This window comes from Hyla sarda, chromosome 7 (assembly GCF_029499605.1).
Source record: "Hyla sarda isolate aHylSar1 chromosome 7, aHylSar1.hap1, whole genome shotgun sequence".
Taxonomy (NCBI): domain Eukaryota; kingdom Metazoa; phylum Chordata; class Amphibia; order Anura; family Hylidae; genus Hyla; species Hyla sarda.
Window position 1 is genome coordinate 224,122,288 of NC_079195.1, and position 14,193 is coordinate 224,136,480.

A 14,193-nucleotide genomic window follows, 5' to 3' on the forward strand; every position below is an offset into this window, starting at 1 on the left:
AACACTGGTGAGACCTCACTTGGAGTATTGTGCGCAGTACTGGAGGCCGTATCTCCAGAAGTATATAGATACAATAGAGAGAGTTCAGAGAAGATACTAAACTAGTACAGGGATTGCAGGATAAAACTTACCAGGAAAGGTTAAAGAACCTTAACATGTATAGAAGAAAGAAGAGACAGAAGGGATATGATAGAGACTATCATATCAACACGGTAAAGGAGGAGAGTATATACAGTAACCCCCCGACCTACGATGGCCCCGACATATGATAAAATCGACATACGATGCTTTTATATGTCGGGGCCATCGCATTAACTGCTACCCGACAGCGCAAAATGCTTAAGCTGCTGTCGGATAGCAGTTTAAGCATCCCTGGCAGGTTCACTTACCTATTCCCGCTGCTCCGGGTCCACTTCGCGATCCTCCGGTATCTTGCGCATCTTCTGCAGGGTCCGGGCCTCGCTTTCCGGCGTCGTTATTACGTCACTAAGCACGCCGCGCCGGCGCAGCAGCGTAATAACGTCACCAGAAAGCGAGGCCCGGACCCTGCAGAAGATGCGCAAGACACCGGAGGATCGCGAAGAAGACACCGGAGCAGCGGGACAGCATCGGGAGCCCCTGGGACAGCATCGGGAGCCCCTGGGACAGCATCGGGAGCCCCTGGGACAGCATCGGGAGCCCCTGGGACAGCATCGGGAGCGGTGAGGACCTGGTCTGGAGCGACGGGGACAGGTGAGTACAGCTTCCTATACTTTACATTGCACGGATCCCTCAACATATGATGGATTCGACAAACGATGGGACGTTTGGAACGAATTACCATCGTATGTTGAGGGACCACTGTATAAAAGAAAAAAAACTACCACAAGAGGACGGAGTTATAAATTAGAGGGGAAAGGTTTCTGCAGTAATTTCAGGAAGAAATACTTTACTGAGAGAGTAGTGGATGCAGGGAATAGTCTTCCTGTAGAAGTGGTCGCTGCAAATACAGTGAAGGAGTTTAAACATGCATGGGATATATAAGGCTATCCTTCATATAAGATAGGGATAGGCATAAGGCTATCCTTCATATAAGATAGAGATAAGCATAAGGCTATCCTCATATAAGATAGAGATAGGTATAAGGCTATCCTTCATATAAGATAGAGATAGGCATAAGGCTATCCTTCATATAAGATAGAGATAAGCATAAGGCTATCCTTCATATAAGATAGGGATAAGCATAAGGCTATCCTCATATAAGATAGAGATAGGTATAAGGCTATCCTTCATATAAGATAGAGATAAGCATAAGGCTATCCTTCATATAAGATAGGGATAAGCATAAGGCTATCCTTCATATAAGATAGGGATAGGCATAAGGCTATCCTTCATATAAGATAGAGATAAGCATAAGGCTATCCTTCATATAAGATAGAGATAGGCATAAGGCTATCCTCATATAAGATAGAGATAGGTATAAGGCTATCCTTCATATAAGATAGAGATAAGCATAAGGCTATCCTCATATAAGATAGAGATAGGTATAAGGCTATCCTTCATATAAGATAGGGATAGGTATAAGGCTATCCTTCATATACGATAGAGATAGGTATAAGGCTATCCTTCATATAAGATAGAGATAGGTATAAGGCTATCCTTCATATAAGATAGAGATAGGTATAAGGCTATCCTTCATACAAGATAGGGATAGACATAAGGCTATCCTTCATATAAGATAGGGATAGGCATAAGGCTATCCTTCATATACGATAGAGATAGGTATAAGGCTATCCTTCATATACGATAGAGATAGGTATAAGGCTATCCTTCATATAAGATAGAGATAGGTATAAGGCTATCCTTCATATAAGATAGGACCAGGGTCTATTCATAGGATTCAGATTATTGGGCAGACTAGATGGGCCGAATGGTTCTTATCTGTTGACACATTCTATGTTTCTATCTATGTATCTCATATCTATCTCATATCTATATATCTATCTAATATCTATTTATTACTCATTATTTACATAATTTATTTATTATATTATTAACATTTATTTATATTATTTATTTATATTATTTTTTATTATATCTACCTATTTATCACACATTATTTAGTACATTTATGTTTATATTTATTATCTATTTATCCCTTTATATGGTCAACAGGGGGCGCTCTTTCTAGTCCTGATTTTCCGAATACAAAATTATTGTCCCTTATTATTATAAAAAAAAAATTGTATTTTTATTTATTTATTTATGTTTTTTGCCCCAGCTCCTCGCCGTCCGCCCCAGGGATTTCGTGTGCGCCGCTCGGCGAGGTTCTGGGTTTGATTATTTTCGCTCTGCAGACTGGCTGAGGGGGGAAAAGTGCAAACTTGCCGGGTCACGGTCTGTAACGTGAGATCGCTTAAACGTTCTGAAGTTTTATGGGAACGAGGAGGAAACTCTATACAGTTCAAAAGATGGATTTAATGTTGCATCATGTGAAAACAATTGAAGGCCCTTAATCCCGTCCTGCAGCTTTTAATAACGCGCGCCGCCATCGATCACAGGCAGAAGGGGATTGAATCTGCCCGATTCGAGATACAATTATCCTGGCGGTGTCACAGGCCCCCCAAAACCCACCAACCGGGGGGCTGCACAGTGTTCACTGCTCTGTCTACAGCAGTGTTTTCCAACCAGAGTCCCTTTAGATGTTGCAAAACTACAACTCCCAGCATGTCCGGGCATGCTGGGAGTTGTAGCTTTGCGACAGCAGGAGGCACCCTGGTTTGAAAACACTGCTATAGTTTTGCAACAGCTGGAGGCACCCTGGTTTGAAAAGACTGCTTTAGTTTTGCAACAGCTGGAGGCACCCTGGTTTTAAAATACTGCTATAGTCCCAGCATGCACTGACAGCTGTAGGCCAGTGTTTCCGAACCAATGTGCCTCCAGCTGTTGCAACACTACAACTCCAGCATGCCCGAACATTCTTAGGCGAGTATTTCCCAACCAGTGCACCTCCAGCTGTTGCAAAACTACAATTCCCAGCATGCCCGGACATCCTAAGGCCAGTGTTTCCCAACCAGTGTGCCTCCAGCTGTTAAACACTACAACTCCCAGCAATGCCAAAACATTCTTAGCCGAGTATTTCCCAACCAGGGTGCCTCCAGCTGTTGCAAAACTACAACTCCTAGCATGCCCTGACATCCTTAGGTCAGTGTTTCCCAACCAGTGTGCCTACAGCTGTTGCAAAACCACATCTCCCTGCATGCCTGGACATCCTTAGGCCAGTGTTGCCCATCCAAGGCTCCTCCAGCTGTTGCAAAACTACAACTCCCAGCATGCCAAGACAGCCAACAGCTGTCTGGGCATGCTGAGAGTTGTAGTTATGCAACAGCTGGCGGCCCCCTGGTTGGGAAACACCGGTCTACAGTCTTGCCGGATGGTCACTGGGAATAAGATAGAATCTTTGTTTTCTTTTCATTACATGGAGGGGAAACACATGTTGGGCTGTGCCGGGAATTACCACCCCCCAGGTCTGCACTTTATAGACTGTTATGGTGGAGATTTTTTATGGAGGTGAAGAAAAAAAAAACATACAAAATGGCCGACAATGTGCCGAAAGTCTGGTCACAAGTTCTGCAAATTTCTAAAAAAAAAGACTGACCATTACAATTAGAATATCTTGTACTTGCTGTCAGTGAATGGAAACACTCTTGCTTCTACCCAAAGGCTGGAACCAAGTACATATGTAACGTTTCTTACAGCTGAGATTGATACAATTGTATTGAGTCTAGACAAACCTCTGCAGGGAGATATTTCACCTGCACTGATACATTGTAACAAACTCCAGAGTTATATCTTGTATTATACTCCAGAGGTGTACTCACTATTCTGCTGGTGAGGTCACTGTGTACATACATTACATTACTTATCCTGTACTGATCCTGAGTTATATCCTGTATTATACTCCAGAGCTGTACTCACTATTCTGCTGGTGAGGTCACTGTGTACATACATTACATTACTTATCCTGTACTGATCCTGAGTTATATCCTGTATTATACTCCAGAGCTGCACTCACTATTCTGCTGGTGAGGTCACTGTGTACATACATTACATTACTTATCCTGTACTGATCCTGAGTTATATCCTGTATTATACTCCAGAGCTGTACTCACTATTCTGCTGGTGAGGTCACTGGGTACATACATTACATTACTTATCCTGTACTGATCCTGAGTTATATCCTGTATTATCCTCCAGAGCTGTACTCACTATTCTGCTGGTGAGGTCACTGTGTACATACATTACATTACTTATCCTGTACTGATCCTGAGTTATATCCTGTATTATCCTCCAGAGCTGTACTCACTATTCTGCTGGTGAGATCACTGTGTACATACATTACATTACTTATCCTGTACTGATCCTGAGTTATATCCTGTATTATACCGCAGAGCTGTACTCACTATTCTGCTGGTGAGGTCACTGTGTACATACATTACATTACTTATCCTGTACTGATCCTGAGTTATATACTGTATTATACTCCAGAGCTGTACTCACTATTCTGCTGGTGAGGTCACTGTGTACATACATTACATTACTTATCCTGTACTGATCCTGAGTTATATCCTGTATTATACTCCAGAGCTGTACTCACTATTCTGCTGGTGAGGTCACTGTGTACATACATTACATTACTTATCCTGTACTGATCCTGAGTTATATCCTGTATTATACTCCAGAGCTGTACTCACTATTCTGCTGGTGAGGTCACTGTGTACATACATTACATTACTTATCCTGTACTGATCCTGAGTTATATCCTGTATTATACTCCAGAGCTGCACTCCCTATTCTGCTGGTGAAGTCACTGTGTACATACATTACATTACTTATCCTGTACTGATCCTGAGTTATATCCTGTATTATACCCCAGAGCTGTACTCACTATTCTGCTGGTGAGATCACTGTGTACATACATTACATTACTTATCCTGTACTGATCCTGAGTTATATCCTGTATTATACTCCAGAGCTGTACTCACTATTCTGCTGGTGAGGTCACTGTGTACATACATTACATTACTTATCCTGTACTGATCCTGATTTATATCCTGTATTATACTCCAGAGCTGTACTCACTATTCTGCTGGTGGGGTCACTGTGTACATACATTACATTACTTATCCTGTACTGATCCTGAGTTATATCCTGTATTATACTCCAGAGCTGCACTCCCTATTCTGCTGGTGAAGTCACTGTGTACATACATTACATTACTTATCCTGTACTGATCCTGAGTTATATCCTGTATTATACCCCAGAGCTGTACTCACTATTCTGCTGGTGAGATCACTGTGTACATACATTACATTACTTATCCTGTACTGATCCTGAGTTATATCCTGTATTATACTCCAGAGCTGTACTCACTATTCTGCTGGTGAGGTCACTGTGTACATACATTACATTACTTATCCTGTACTGATCCTGATTTATATCCTGTATTATACTCCAGAGCTGTACTCACTATTCTGCTGGTGGGGTCACTGTGTACATACATTACATTACTTATCCTGTACTGATCCTGAGTTATATCCTGTATTATACTCCAGAGCTGCACTCCCTATTCTGCTGGTGAAGTCACTGTGTACATACATTACATTACTTATCCTGTACTGATCCTGAGTTATATCCTGTATTATACTCCAGAGCTGTACTCACTATTCTGCTGGTGAGATCACTGTGTACATACATTACATTACTTATCCTGTACTGATCCTGATTTATATCCTGTATTATACTCCAGAGCTGTACTCACTATTCTGCTGGTGAGGTCACTGTGTACATACATTACATTACTTATCCTGTACTGATCCTGATTTATATCCTGTATTATACTCCAGAGCTGTACTCACTATTCTGCTGGTGGGGTCACTGTGTACATACATTACATTACTTTTCCTGTACTGATCCTGAGTTATATCCTGTATTATACTCCAGAGCTGTACTCACTATTCTGCTGGTGAGGTCACTGTGTACATACATTACATTACTTATCCTGTACTGATCCTGAGTTATATCCTGTATTATACTCCAGAGCTGCACTCACTATTCTGCTGGTGAGGTCACTGTGTACATACATTACATTACTTTTCCTGTACTGATCCTGAGTTATATCCTGTATTATACCCCAGAGCTGTACTCACTATTCTGCTGGTGAGGTCACTGTGTACATACTGTACATTACTTATCCTGTACTGATCCTGAGTTATATCCTGTATTATACTCCAGAGCTGTACTCACTATTCTGCTGGTGAGGTCACTGTGTACATACATTACTTATCCTGTACTGATCCTGAGTTATATCCTGTATTATACTCCAGAGCTGTACTCACTATTCTGCTGGTGTGGTCACTGTGTACATACATTACATTACTTATCCTGTACTGATTCTGAGTTATATCCTGTATTATACTCCAGAGCTGCACTCACTATTCTGCTGGTGAGGTCACTGTGTACATACATTACTGATCCTGAGTTATATCCTGTATTATATTATGCAGTAACTTCTGATGATTCTGGCTGTTTTCTATAGTGTCAGGATGAGTTCGGTCCCAGGACGCAATACACTTCGCGCTGCACAATTGATTCCTCTAAGACTTTAGACAAAGATAAATAATTGATCAGATTGTTTGACCAAAGTGTTGGAAGAAAACACAGATGGTCCCCCGTCCCCCCGTTCACACTAGTCAGTGGGGTCTTATGTGTGGAATGTCAATCTTACAAAGCAGTGGTCTCCAAACTGTGGACCTCCAGATGTTGCAAAACTACAACTCCCAGCATGCCCGGACAGCCATCTTGCCTGAGAGGCTTCTCTGCAGTTTGGGGATTCGCTTTACAACAACCACATGGACCATAAGAGTCTGTTATCTGGAGATGAATTCTTAACATCTATGGGGAGTGTTGTGGGCATGCTCTGTAACCTGCGCAGTAGTCATTGTACAGGGAGGGGGAGAAGATGATCTATGACTATCTCCTACTGACTACTGCGGAAGAGAGTTGTGGGCATGCTCTGTAACCTGTGGAGTAGTCACTGTGTATAAAGGGGAAGGAGGTGACTATTCACTATTATGGGAATGAGTTGTGGGCATGCTCTGTAACCTGTGAAGTAGTTATTGTACAGGGAGGGGGAGGAGATGGCCTATGACTATCTCCTACTGACTACTGCGGGAGAGTTGTGGGCATGCTCTGTTACCTGTGGAGTAGTCATTGTACAGGGAGGGGGAGGAGATGGCCTATGACCATCTTTTATTGATTACTGTGAGAGAGAGTTGTGGGCATGCTCTGTTACCTGAGGAGTAGTCACTGTGCAGAAAGGGGAAGGAGGTGACTATTCACTATTATGGGAATGAGTTGTGGGCATGCTCTGTAACCTGCGCAGTAGTCATTGTACAGGGAGGGGGAGAAGATGGTCTATGACTATCTCCTACTGACTACTGCGGGAGAGAGTTGTGGGCATGCTGTTACCTGTGGAGTAGTCATTGTACAGGGAGGGGGAGGAGATGGCCTATGACCATCTTTTATTGATTACTGTGAGAGAGAGTTGTGGGCATGCTCTGTTACCTGTGGAGTAGTCACTGTGCAGAAAGGGGAAGGAGGTGACTATTCACTATTATGGGAATGAGTTGTGGGCATGCTCTGTAACCTGTAGAGTAGTCATTGTACAGGGAGGGGGAGAAGATGGTCTATGACTATCTCCTACTGACTACTGCGGGAGAGAGTTGTGGGCATGCTCTGTTACCTGTGGAGTAGTCACTGTGCAGAAAGGGGAAGGAGGTGTCCCGTGACCATATCTTATTGACTATTATGGGAGAGTTGTGGGCATGCTCTGTAACCTGTGGAGTAGTTATTGTACAGGGAGGGGGAGGAGATGACCTATGACCATCTTTTATTGATTACTGTGGGAGAGAGTTGTGGGCATGCTCGGTTACCTGTGGAGTAGTCACTGTGCAGAAAGGGGAAGGAGGTGACTATTCACTATTATGGGAATGAGTTGTGGACATGCTCTGTAACCTGTAGAGTAGTCATTGTACAGGGAGGAGATGACCTATGACCGTCCTTTATTGATTACTGTGGGAGAGAGTTGTGGGCATGCTCTGTAACCTGTGCAGTAGTCATTGTACAGGGAGGGGGAGGAGATGACCTATGACCATCTTTTATTGATTACTGAGGGAGAGAGTTGTGAACATGCTCTGTAACCTGTGCAGTAGTCATTGTACAGGGAGGGGGAGGAGATTTCCTATGACTATCTCCTATTGACTACTGTGGGAGAGAGTTGTGGGCATGCTCTGTAACCTGTGGAGTAGTCATTGTACAGGGAGGAGATGACCTATGACCGTCTTTTATTGACTACTATGGGGAGTGTTGTGGACATGCTCTGTAACCGGCACAGAAATCATTGTGCAGGGAGGGGGAGATGATCTATGACTATCTCTTACTGACTACTGTGGGAGAGTTTTGGGCATGCTCTGTTACCTGTGCAGTAGTCATTGTGCAGGGAGGGGGAGGAGAGGACCTGTGACCATCCTCTATTGTCCCTGCTGGATTCTGTGTTATCTGTATCAGCTTTATAATAGCAAATTTAGAGATAACCATAAAGCAGCAATCCTCCCCCAACCCAACCTGCAAAACTAACTACAACTCCCAACATGCTCTGATTTTGTAGTCTTGCCACAGCTGAAAATGCACAGGTGGGGGGGGGGCACAATTGTAGAAAAGATCCAATAATGTTAGCGAATCCTAAACGTTCCATCAGGATCTGACTTACCAGACATTAGATACTTTTCGATACATTTCACACAAATAGTTGTTATTTCTTTTTGTTTCTCTATTTTCCACTTCCCTCCTCGTTCACCATCCACAAGCAGATTCCCATCACTAACCTGTGAGTGTGCACTCACCTGCAGTTTTATGGTCATTGTATGAAAACACACAAACAACTGCTGGGAACGGGGGGAGGAAATCGGATGCTAATGTCTTGTTTATGGGACAATTATGTCTTATGGGATTTATTTTCACCAATTGGTGTTAATTGTTGGCAACAATAGAGACGGGCGGAGGGGGGGGGAGTGGTAAGGGTTAATTGTTTTATGGCATAAATAACACTCAGACACTGAAGATCATTATAGGGATATTGACCCCCCCAAAAAAATGTATTTTTTTTTTAATTCTTCCTCGCTCTGTAGTTATACATAGATTCTGTCTGCACGTAAGAAAGACCGAGCTGCTTTCTTCTAATAACAGCGCCCCTCTTGTCCTCAGGTTGTGTGCAGTATTACAGCTCAGTTTTATTGAAGTGAATGAAGCCATGTTGTTATATCGCACATAATCCCAGGACAGTGTTTTCCAAACAGTGTGCCTCCAGCTGTTGCAAAACTACAACTCTCAGCATGCCTGGACATGCTTAGGCCAATATATCGCAACCAGTGTGCCTCCAGCTGTTTCAAAACTACAACTCCCATCATCTGGATAGTAACAGCAAAAAAAAGTAGAGTCCTTCAGCTCAAATCCGTATCAAAACCTCAAGCTTTATTACATCCAGTTAAAAAATCTTCACACGCAAACATACTTGTTAAAAACCAAATGAAACACCTGGCGCATTTTTAACTACTACAGTTCTTACTCATGACCATGTTCTAACTGTATCACAGTAGTCTGGATTAGAAATTCAGCACTAGAAATCCATAGCTCCTTTTTTTTTCCAGAAACAGCGCCACTCTTCTCTTCAGCTTGTGTGTGGTATTACATCTTATTTGCTGTTAAAAACCCAATGAAACTCCTGACGCATTTTGAGCTAAATTTGTTCTTACTCATGACCATGTTCTAGTCCAGCATTAAAAAAAACATAGCTACATTCTTCCAGAAACTACGCCGCTCTTGTTCTCAGTTTGTATGTGGTATTTCAACTTGTTTGCTGTTACAAAAACAAACAAATTAAACACCTGACACATTTTGAACTAGTGCAGTTCTTCTTCATGACCTTGTTTCTATCTGCATTACAGTGGATTAGAAGTCCAGCATTAGAAAAACAGAACAGCTTTCTTCCAGAAACAGCGCCACTCTTGTCCTCAGTTTGCTTGTGGTATTACAACTTATTTGTATTGCAAGTGAATGGAGTTGTGATTCCACCAATTACCTGAGGACAAGAGTAGCGCTGTTTTTTTTTTTTTTTTGTAAGACTTTAACTTTTGTTTGGAGCCAGAATCAGGTGCAGAACGGACACGAAGAAAAACAATAGTGGAAATATTTGTGTTTTCTGTCTGTTTTTTGATCCATTCTAGCTGTGAAGGTGATCCTGTGTATCTATAGGGACAACGCGGGGGACTCGGGGGGTGGTGTGTACCCATGGGAAGACCTCAGGTGAGCACACAAGTCCTGCTGTTTGTCTACTCTCCTGCTGGGGCCGGGTAAACAGTAGACAATGTGCAGAGGGTTCTTGTTTGCGGAGCTCCTCCTTACATTTATATGAGGCCACATTATACAGAATTAGCATGCAGGGCGGCACTAATGTCATACTGGGTACAGTATAGGGCAGTAGAGGGGAACATCAATGTGTGGGGCTCACACTGTGCAGAAAAAAATTTAGGGCGTTGGGTCACATGACTGTGGTGGCGTCACCTGGACCTTCGGTCCAGGTGACGCCACCACAGTCATGTGACCCAACGCCTACAAATTTTTTTTTACGGGTACCTGCAAAATCACACAGCTGCCCCCTACCCCCCCCCCCCCTACCCCCCCCCCCCACCCCTTACTATTAGAGTGATCTGTAATAATGTTCTTATGATTCATTAAGTCTTATAAAGAGTTCGAGTCCCAACTCCCTCCGGGCTCATCATGATTATACGGCACTGCAGAGCTTTTATGTCACTGACACATTGTACAACCAGTATTACCTGGATAATCTGCGCGGGACCGGCGGTACCTTCAAAAAAACTCTACGCCATTGTCTGCAAGAAAAAAAAACCCCGACCCAGAGCTTAAAGATCAAGAACACGGAACGAGTGTATTATATGTGATTACTTCACCCAGATGGGAACATTCTCCTGGAATATACAGGAGCAGTATTATAGTAGTTATATTCTTGTATATATAAGAGCAGTATTATAGTAGTTATATTCTTGTATATAGGAGACAGTATTATAGTAGTTATATTCTTGTATATAGGGGCAGTATTATAGTAGTTATATTCTTGTATATATAAGAGCAGTATTATAGTAGTTATATTCTTGTATATAGGAGGCAGTATTATAGTAGTTATATTCTTGTATATAGGAGGCAGTATTATAGTAGTTATATTCTTGTATATAGGAGCAGTATTATAGTAGTTATATTCTTGTATATAGGAGGCAGTATTATAGTAGTTATATTCTTGTATATATAAGAGCAGTATTATAGTAGTTATATTTTTGTATATCGGAGGCAGTATTATAGTAGTTATATTCTTGTATATAGGAGCAGTATTATAGTAGTTATATTCTTGTATATAGGAGCAGTATTATAGTAGTTATATTCTTGTATATAGGAGCAGTATTATAGTAGTTATATTCTTGTATATAGGAGGCAGTATTATAGTAGTTATATTCTTGTATATATAAGAGCAGTATTATAGTAGTTATATTCTTGTATATCGGAGGCAGTATTATAGTAGTTATATTCTTGTATATAGGAGCAGTATTATAGTAGTTATATTCTTGTATATAGGAGCAGTATTATAGTAGTTATATTCTTGTATATATAAGAGCAGTATTATAGTAGTTATATTCTTGTATATAGGAGGCAGTATTATAGTAGTTATATTCTTGTATATAGGAGCAGTATTATAGTAGTTATATTATTGTATATATGAGAGCAGTATTATAGTAGTTATATTCTTGTATATAGGAGCAGTATTATAGTAGTTATATTCTTGTATATAGGAGCAGTATTATAGTAGTTATATTCTTGTATATAGGAGCAGTATTATAGTAGTTATATTCTTGTATATAGGAGGAGTATTATAGTAGTTATATTCTTGTATACGGGGCAGTATTATAGTAGTTATATTCTTGTATATAGGAGCAGTATTATAGTAGTTATATTCTTGTATATAGGAGCAGTATTATAGTAGTTATATTCTTGTATATAGGAGGCAGTATTATAGTAGTTATATTCTTGTATATAGGAGGCAGTATTATAGTAGTTATATTCTTGTATATAGGGGCAGTATTATAGTAGATATATTCTTGTATATAGGAGCAGTATTATAGTAGTTATATTCTTGTATATAGGAGCAGTATTATAGTAGTTATATTCTTGTATATAGGAGCAGTATTATAGTAGTTATATACTTGTATATAGGGGCAGTATTATAGTAGATATATTCTTGTATATAGGAGCAGTATTATAGTAGTTATATAGTTGAACATAGGTCCCAACATAGTATCATATCACAAAATAATCCATATTGTCTTACAGAACTGGACCATAAACAATCTTGTTGGACACTACCATCCATTACACATGAAGCAAAAACCTCTTGATATGACGACTTCAATGTTTCCCGGGCTGGAATATACACTGCTCAAAAAAATAAGGGGAACACTTAAACAACACAATGTAACTCCAAGTCACTTGTGTGAAATCCCACTGTCCACTCAGGAAGAACACTGATTGACAATCAATTTCACATGGAACAGACAACAGGTGGAAATTATAGGCAATTAGCAAGACACCCCCAATAAAGGAGTGGTTCTGCATCTGGTGATCACAGACCACTTCTCAGTTCCTATGTTTCCTGGTTGATGTTTTGGTCACTTTTGAATGCTGGCGGTGCTTTCACTCTAGTGGTAGCATGAGACGGAGTCTACAACCCACACAAGTGGCTCAGGTAGTGCAGCTCATCCAGGATGGCACATCAATGCGAGCTGTGGCAAGAAGGTTTGCTGTGTCTGTCAGTGTAGTGTCCAGAGCATGGAGGCGCTACCAGGTGACAGGCCAGTACATCAGGAGACATGGAGGGGGCCGTAAGAGGGCAACAACCCAGCAGCAGGACCACTGCCTCCAGCTTTGTGCAAGTAGGAGCAGGAGGAGCACTGCCAGAGCCCTGCAAAATGACCTCCAGCAGGCAACAAATGTGCATGTGTCCACTCAAACGGTCAGAAACAGAGCGTGAAGGTGGTATGAGGGCCAACGGGGGGTTGTGCTTACAGCCCAACACTGTGCAGGACGTTTGGCATTTGCCAGAGAACACAGAGATTGATATATTTGCCACTGGTATCCTGTGCTCTTCACAGATGAAAACAGGTTCACACTGAGCACATGTGACAGAGTCTGGAGACGCCGTGGAGAATGTTCTGCTGCCTGCAACATCCTCCAGCATGACCGGTTTGGCGGTGGGTCAGTAATGGTGTGGGGTGGCACTTCATTGGGTGGCCGCACAGCCCCCCATATGCTTGCCAGAGGTAGCCTGACTGCCATTAGGTGCAGAGATGACATCCTCCGACCCCTTGTGAGACCATATGCAGGTGCGGTTGGCCCTGGGTTCCGCCTAACACAAGACAATGCTAAACCACATGTGGCTGGAGTGTGTCAGCAGTTCCTACAAGAGGAAGGTATTGATGCTATGGACTGGCCGCCCGTTCCCCTGAATCCGATTGAGCACATCTGGGACGTCTCGCTCCATCCACCACAGACTGTCCAGGAGTTGGCGGATGCTTTAGTCCAGGTCTGGGAGGACATCCCTCAGGAGACCATCCTCCACCTCATCAGGACCATGCCCAGGCATTGTAGGGAGGTCATACGGGCACGTGGAGGCCACACACACTACTGAGCCTCATTGTGACTTGTATTAAGGACATTACATAAAGTTGGATCAGCCTGTAGTGGGGTTTTCCACTGTGATTTTGAGTGTGACTCCATATCCAGACCTCCATGGGTTAATAAATTTGATTTCCATTGATCATTTTTGTGTGATTGTGTTGTCAGCGCATTCAACTATGTAAAGACGAAATATTTCATACGATTAGTTCATTCATTCAGATCTAGGATGTGTTATCTTAGGGTTCCCTTTATATTTTTTGTGTACATTAAAATCCCTTATTTCACATCAAACGGGTCTATAACACAGAGCAGGCGGATTAAGGTAAAATAAGGCAAATCCTGTGACAGTGAGAG